Source organism: Sinohyriopsis cumingii, chromosome 10 (genome assembly GCF_028554795.1).
Source record: "Sinohyriopsis cumingii isolate HCF-2022 chromosome 10, ASM2855479v2, whole genome shotgun sequence".
NCBI classification, from domain to species: domain Eukaryota; kingdom Metazoa; phylum Mollusca; class Bivalvia; order Unionida; family Unionidae; genus Sinohyriopsis; species Sinohyriopsis cumingii.
Window position 1 is genome coordinate 49,686,661 of NC_142970.1, and position 8,425 is coordinate 49,695,085.

The window sequence follows — 8,425 nt, forward strand, 5'->3', positions numbered from 1 at the left end:
GGTGTTGTCAGAGGGTAGAAACGTCCGTGTGTCCGGAGCGTTTAAGGTGCCGGAGCGTCTAATGTCTAGCGTCCGGAGTGTCCAGAGGGACTAAGGTGACCCAGCTGTAGAGCCGTCAAAGGACCAGGGGGTCCGGAGGGTCTAATATTTCAAGTGTCCGGAGGGTCTAATGTTTCAAGTGATCATAGTATTCCGAGGGTCCGGAGTCTATATTGGTTGTGAAATTGATTCGGAGGAGCTGTGGAGCGGATATGGTGCACGGGTGACGGAGTGCATCTCCACACATGTATTTTTAGCTGTATGCTAATTTTGGGTTAGTAAGACCCAGTGTATTATTCAGGACTGGAAGGATAGATTGTATATCCGTTCTTGTTTAGTGACATAATTTCGCTACCTGAGCGAATACATTTTTTTTACTATGTGTAAAGACTTACATTGTTTACTATTTGAGTGAACTATATTCATCTTTCCATTATTGAATCATTTGTGAAATCATTTATCCTGTATTTTAGGGTTACTGAACTAAATTTATTTGTATATTTTTTGTCATCTTTGAAACTGTGCGGTTTTTTTTGTTAAATAGATCCAATATTTGGATCATAAATACGCACACATCTTCATAATCCACTACTCATATAAATCGCCATATTAAACCATATATCTGTGTCGTCAAAACGTGTTCTGTTGTTAATCCGAGATATCCCACCCGGTTATCTTGTTACAAATGGTGTCAGAAGTGGGATCATTTCGGATATAACAGAGCACTGAAATTGTTTTATTATATTTGTATGCTTTTTGTGTGTTTCAGATGCGTTTGACAAAGCACCAAGGTTAGGTAGATACCTAATTTTACGTTATTTTTTGTATTTAATATTTTTGTTGCATTTCGTGAAAGAAAATACGGTTTGTGGTAATTACGTGTTTTGTATACAACTGCACTTTAAGGTTGGTCACCACCAAACTTTTGAAATGTTTTCTATGAAAGAACTGGTAGAACTGGGGAAACAGTTTGGTTATGAGGGGGAGTCCCTTAGAAATTTCGTTCGTGAAGAACAAGCCCGGGAGAGGGATCAAAGATTAAAGGAAAGGGAAACCCAGAAGGAAATGATAGAATTAGAGAAGTGTAAGATCGAACTAGAGAAACAGGCTGAGAGGGAATTAGAAAGGGAAAAATGTGAAAGGGAACAACAAATAGAAAGGGAAAAATTTGAAAGGGAACAACAATTAGAAAGGGAACAAAGGGAAACCCAGAAGGAAATGATAGAATTAGAGAAGGGTAAGATTGAACTAGAGAAACAGGCTGAGAGGGAAAGGATAGAATGGGAAAGGGAAGCAGAGAGGGAGAAGTTAGAAGGGGAAGATAGAAATCGGCAGAGGGAACATCTAAGAAATTCTGAGCTATTGCAAGCTAGAAAAGAGGGGGAGCATGATGTTAAACTGAGAGGTCCAAAATTGCCCCCATTTGAAGACGATAAAGATAATATGGATAGTTATCTAAATAGGTTTGAGAGGTATGCTACGGTACAAAAATGGAAGAAAGACGATTGGCCGCTCCATCTTAGCGCGTTATTGAAAGGTAAAGCGTTAGACGTGTATTCGCGTTTATCCACGGCCGATTCGCTCAATTACCCCGTGTTGAAAGAGGCACTTCTCAAGAAATATGAACTTACCGAGCAAGGGTTTCGCAAGAAGTTTAAGCATAGTAAACCAGATAGAGGCGAAACATTCACACAGTTCGTCAGTAGGACTGGCAATTATTTGCAGCGATGGGTGGAATGTGGTAAAGTCGTCAAGACATTTGAGGGTCTTGTCGATTTCTTGCTTCGTGACCAATTGTTAACAACTTGTGGCAAGGAGTTATATTTATTCTTGAAGGAAAGATCCTTCACAAATGTACATGAAATGGCCACACAGGCGGATTTGTTCGCCGAAGCTCGGGGAGGTTCGCAGAATGTCATCACGCGAGATGTCAAGGGTGGGAATCAGGTCAACGACAGAAAACCCAGGGAACCTGAAAAGTCTGGTAGGAGTAACCAGGGGAAGCGGAGTGACATGCAATGTTTCATTTGCAAGGAAGTGGATCATATCTCCCACTATTGTCCTAAGCGGAAGGGACCAGTCCAGAAAGTAGCGGTAGCCATTAGAGGCAGAAGATCGGTAAATGGAAAACTTAATGTTTCCCAGCAAGTTAAGCGGAAAGCGGTGCGTGAACCGGTGGTGCGTTCAGAGATCAGTCACGATGTGATCCAATCAATAGGCACGTGTATTTTTCCAGAGGCACGGGTGCCGACCGCAAACGGCACTGTTAACGGACAAGAAGTCACCGTTCTACGAGACACGGGATGCATTACTGTAGTCGTGAAACGGAGCTTAGTCCGCGATGATCAATTGCTTGGGTTTAAATCGCCTTGCATGTTGCTTGACCAGACAATCGACCACGTTCCAGTTGCAAGGATAATGATAGATACACCTTTTTTGACCGGGACTGTGGAAGCTTTATACGTAGCCAATCCGATCTATGAACTGACGATTGGCAACGTACCGGGTTCTAGACTTCCAACCATAGCAGATTTCCGATTCCCTATCATCCAGGCAGTGCAAACTAGGGCTCAGGTAAAGGAGGAAAATAAACCTTTGCGTAAGTTAAAAGTACCGGAAGCCATTACTGATATATCCCGCGAAGAATTCCAAAATGAGCAAAAACGTGACGCGTCTTTACGTGCAACCTCTGAGAAGGCATTAACGGGTATCGTGAGAAAGTGTAAGAACGGGGGTTCCTCTAAATTCCTTGTTCGAAAGGGTTTAATGTACAGGGAATACTCTACATCGGATAGGAAGTTCTTGCAATTAGTGGTTCCCCAGAAATTTAGGGCACATGTACTAAAGGTCGCGCACGAGTCGAGTATGGCAGGTCATTTAGGCGTAAAGAAAACAACGGATAGGGTATTAAGAGAATTTTATTGGCCTGGCGTCAGTAGCGACATAGCGCGGTTCTGTCGCTCGTGCGACGTTTGCCAGAAGACGATCTCTAAAGGCAGGGTAACTAGAGTACCGTTAGGTCAGATGCCCTTGATAGATACTCCGTTCAAACGAGTAGCCATCGACATTGTAGGACCAATATTTCCGCATACAGATCGGAAAAACCGATACATCTTGACACTGGTAGATTACGCTACCAGATATCCAGAAGCCATAGCTTTGCCATCAATTGAAACCGAACGTGTAGCCGAAGCGCTCGTAGACATGTTCAGCAGGGTCGGAGTGCCCGAAGAGGTTCTTACGGATTGTGGAGCGCAATTCACCTCAGATCTTATGGCAGAAATTAGTAGGTTGTTGTCCCTTAAACAGTTACGCACAACACCTTACCATCCTATGTGCAATGGATTGGTCGAGAAATTCAACGGCACATTGAAGCAAATGTTGCGGAGAATGTGTGCGGAAAGACCGAAGGATGGGGATAGATATATGAACGCCCTTCTGTTCGCATATCGTGAGGTTCCTCAGGAAAGCTTGGGTTTCTCCCCGTTTGAACTATTGTACGGTAGGACAGTTCGTGGTCCTATGCGCATACTTCGTGAACTGTGGACAGACGAGGTCGCGGACGAAGAAGTTAAGACCACATACCATTACGTAGTTGATTTGCGCGAAAGATTAGAAAGTACTTGTCAAATGGCGCAAGACGAACTCGCGAAATCTAGTCGTAGGTACGCCAAGTACTACAACCGAGGAACTCGGAGTAAAAAATTTGACGTAGGCGATCAAGTGTTGGTGCTTCTCCCAACGAATAACAACAAGCTGCTAGTCCAATGGAAAGGGCCATATGAAGTCAGACAGGTGAAAGGCGAAATGGATTATATCATTGATATGGAGGGGAAGTCCAAGACATTTCATGCCAATATGCTTAAACTCTACGTAGCGAGACCTGGACAAACGATTGATAAAGGGATTTTGAATGTAGTATGCGTTGCGGTGATAGAGGATAGGTTTGGTGACGAAGCGGAATTCGTCTCCAGCACAGAAATACCCCTTGAATACCCCATGGACGTTGGTAAAGAAAGTATTGACCAGATAAATGTATGCCCTGAGTTATCGGAGGGTCAACGTACACAGATTATGGAGGTTTTGTCCAAATATCCAAATGTGTTCACGGACAGACCGGGCTGTACGGGTCTAATTCGACACGAGATCAAATTGAATACCACTGAGCCTATCAGGATTAAAGGATATTCGATACCCTTTAATGCACGGGAGACGATCAGCGAAGAAGTGATGAAAATGTTAGACCAGGGAGTGATCGAACCTTCAAACTCCCCATACTCGTCCCCCGTGGTGTTAGTCAGAAAGAAAGACGGGACCAACCGGTTTTGCATCGACTTTCGGCAATTAAACAAGATCACCGTATTTGATGCAGAACCAATGCCAGATATGGAAAGTGTATTTTCAAAATTGGCAGGTCATAAATACATTTCCAAATTAGATCTAAGCAAGGGATATTGGCAGATACCCATCGCCGATAATGTCCGCGAGTTGACGGCATTCGCGACTCCCAAAGGACTGTTTCAATTTAAAGTTATGCCTTTCGGTTTAGTCAACGCCGGTGCATCGTGCGTTCGTCTCATGCGCAAATTATTAAACGGAACGGAAAACGTCGACAGCTTCGTAGACGACATCTTTGTTTACACGCATACATGGGATGAACATGTTAAGGTATTACGGGATCTGTTCGATAGACTTCACATTGCAAACCTTTCAGTTAGGCCTACTAAGTGTAGCATAGGGTATTCCAGTCTGGAATGTTTGGGACATCTGGTAAGTGGACTAGGCCAGTTGCAACCTCATCCAGATAAAATAGGAGCAATCAGGGATGCCCCTAGACCAGAGACAAAAAAACAAGTAAGGTCTTTTCTAGGTCTAATCGGGTTTTATAGGAAATTCGTCCCCAACTTTTCGGCTATTGCCAGCCCATTAACGGATTTGACTAGGAAGGGGCAACCGAATAAAGTTTCATGGGGTGTATGCCAGGAAAAAGCGTTTAACACTCTAAAACACAAACTGGTAAGTGCACCAATTTTAAAGTTGCCGGAAATAGATAAACCTTTTGTACTGAGGACTGATGCGTCCGATACGGGTCTTGGGGCTGTTTTGCTACAGGAGCAAGGGGGGATGAAATTGCCCATTGCTTATGCAAGTAGGAAATTGCTCCCTAGAGAGGAAAAGTACTCCGTGATTGAAAAGGAGTGCCTAGGTTTAGTATGGGGAATAGGAAAATTCCATACATATCTTTTTGGGAGGGAGTTTACCTTGCAAACGGACCATCAGCCGCTTTCATATTTGAATAAAGCAAAGGTCACCGATGCAAGATTGATGCGTTGGGCGTTGTCTTTGCAACCATACAGTTTTCGAATCGAGGCAATTCGAGGGTCAGAAAATGTGGGAGCTGATTTTTTAAGTAGGGTGTAATTAGCAAATCATTTCGTTCGGTCTGAAAATTGGAAGTTTTAATAATGTTTCATTGTTCACATTCCGTGATTGTTCGAAAAGTGATACCACTTTTTTTTTTAGGGGGGAGGTATTGTCACGGAATGGTGTAAATGTTGTTAATTAAATACATGTACTCCGGTTTCGTTTCTTTTTCTCTGTACAACGATACCCGAGGGTGATTATAATATGGTCTATGTATTTCGAAATCGTGAGTACGATTCGTCCTGTGCCACACGTGCAAGGTGCCTTTGATAAAGAAGAACGAAAATTCTAAAGGTATAAATACGTTACTACATGTAAAGGACCTTTACAATACTAATGGTTTTGTCAGCAAGCGGCCTGCTAAAAGGATTCGCACAACTCCAGCTGTAGGGGTAGGTAATGTTTTGGGTTTTAAGTGATAACTAGTGTATTACCATATTTGCCTTTGCATGTTTGTTATAGTTTTCTTTACATACCATAATGTTATAGTTTTCTTTACATACCATAATGCGTGCATGTTTTATTCTTGTTGCGACGTAGTGCAGGACTTATATTGGTAATGTAAAGCTACATTTTTTAAAAGAATTGTTTACTATTGTCTTATCAAGCAGGGTTAGGTTTACTATTGAACCTCTGTTTTGTAATTGCCATTATAATATAATCTTTATAACTTACCATGTATAACGTCCTTACGTTATGTCTGTTTAGTACACTGTATCGGGTATATTTTCAGCTGGGTGAGTTTTTGATGGTAGGAATATCCGGGGTGTCCGGTGTTGTCAGAGGGTAGAAACGTCCGTGTGTCCGGAGCGTTTAAGGTGCCGGAGCGTCTAATGTCTAGCGTCCGGAGTGTCCAGAGGGACTAAGGTGACCCAGCTGTAGAGCCGTCAAAGGACCAGGGGGTCCGGAGGGTCTAATATTTCAAGTGTCCGGAGGGTCTAATGTTTCAAGTGATCATAGTATTCCGAGGGTCCGGAGTCTATATTGGTTGTGAAATTGATTCGGAGGAGCTGTGGAGCGGATATGGTGCACGGGTGACGGAGTGCATCTCCACACATGTATTTTTAGCTGTATGCTAATTTTGGGTTAGTAAGACCCAGTGTATTATTCAGGACTGGAAGGATAGATTGTATATCCGTTCTTGTTTAGTGACATAATTTCGCTACCTGAGCGAATACATTTTTTTTACTATGTGTAAAGACTTACATTGTTTACTATTTGAGTGAACTATATTCATCTTTCCATTATTGAATCATTTGTGAAATCATTTATCCTGTATTTTAGGGTTACTGAACTAAATTTATTTGTATATTTTTTGTCATCTTTGAAACTGTGCGTTTTTTTTTTTTGTTAAATAGATCCAATATTTGGATCATAAATACGCACACATCTTCATAATCCACTACTCATATAAATCGCCATATTAAACCATATATCTGTGTCGTCAAAACGTGTTCTGTTGTTAATCCGAGATATCCCACCCGGTTATCTTGTTACACTCCCAAAATCTATTCATTTCTTTAATATATTCATCATATGTTTTATCATTATTTCTGATATTGGGCTTGCATAATACAAACGATATAACCATTTAAAATAACTATCTTTATTTATATCAACATGATTAGGGTTTAAAATTTTAGACTTTCGAAAATAACTATCAAATGCAGCACATGGAAAATCTTTCTCTTTAAAGTCTTTAAATTTTTCTCTAATTTTTTAGTTAATTCAACGATTTCGTTCCTTTCTTTAGGTTTAGGTGCAACTTTTTTATTATTTCACTAATACCTTCAAGTATTTCTTCATCTGCGGAGGGTGGCGGAGCAGTTGCATTGTCATTTGGAAGTGTTTGTAAAAGCTTTATCGTTTTCTTAGTATCTTTAGCAGTCTGTTTTAACATTGGACGAAGAACTTCAGTAGCTTCTACAACTCTTTCAGTAACTTTTGTAACAGGTTTAAATATTTTTTTCTGTATTCTCTGCGATTTCAACTTGTGCTTCTTGACGTTCTTTAAGTTTTTGTCTAAGAGAATCACGAACAGGCAAAGACTTTCTGACTTTTTGATTGCTTCTAATCTCTCTGTGGCTATTCTAGCTGTATAAGATTCAGCACCTGGTGCCATTATATATATATATATATATATGCATTATCTTGACGTATAGGCAAAGTTGTATCATAGTTTGAATGAAAATCCAAAACCGCACTACCCCACCCCACCCATTCCCGTCGCCTCCACCAAAGTTAAATTGATAGGCCCGAATCGTTGTCATAAATCGAACGCTTTTGGTCTGTGAGGTATGTTTTCATTTATATGTGACTATACAAATTCACAAATATAGAAGCATGTATTGAAACGTTACCACGATTTATGTAACGGGGTGTGGTGGATGATGATGTCAGATCTTCCTCGTTCTTTAAGGTATTTGGTTATCGCTATCTAGGAGATGATCAACGAAGGTGTTATTGCCCGGATCGAGTAGTTAACAAAATAAAATATTAAATTAATAAGCAGAGATAGAGACTAAAGTAACAAGAGCCCACGTATGTAAAATAGAACAATTTAATCAATTACATAAATAACAATGTCATGGACATAATTCGCTTTCTCTCAGACTTAGAGTTACAAAATTATGCGAATTTCATTTAGCCGTTCTGTTACACATAGAACAAATTTCATTATATGATCAAGTGACAAATCGAACTCAGATTGCCCGGCATGAAAGCATCACCTTGTGTTTCTAGTCTTTCCAAAATCACTGGTGGTTATCAGTCGAGGTTTCCATCTATTTCCTTCCCGCTCTCTCTTCAGCCTCTTCGGGTCATCAAATTTTAGTTCGGACTGCGCTGTCTTGCCCACTCTGCACACAGGTGTGGAACTATTTTGCTTTTTTCCTCGTGCTTTATCCGAGATTCGCACCTCCCTATGAAGTCAGATCTATCCCATTTTTGTGTTCCTCACTTT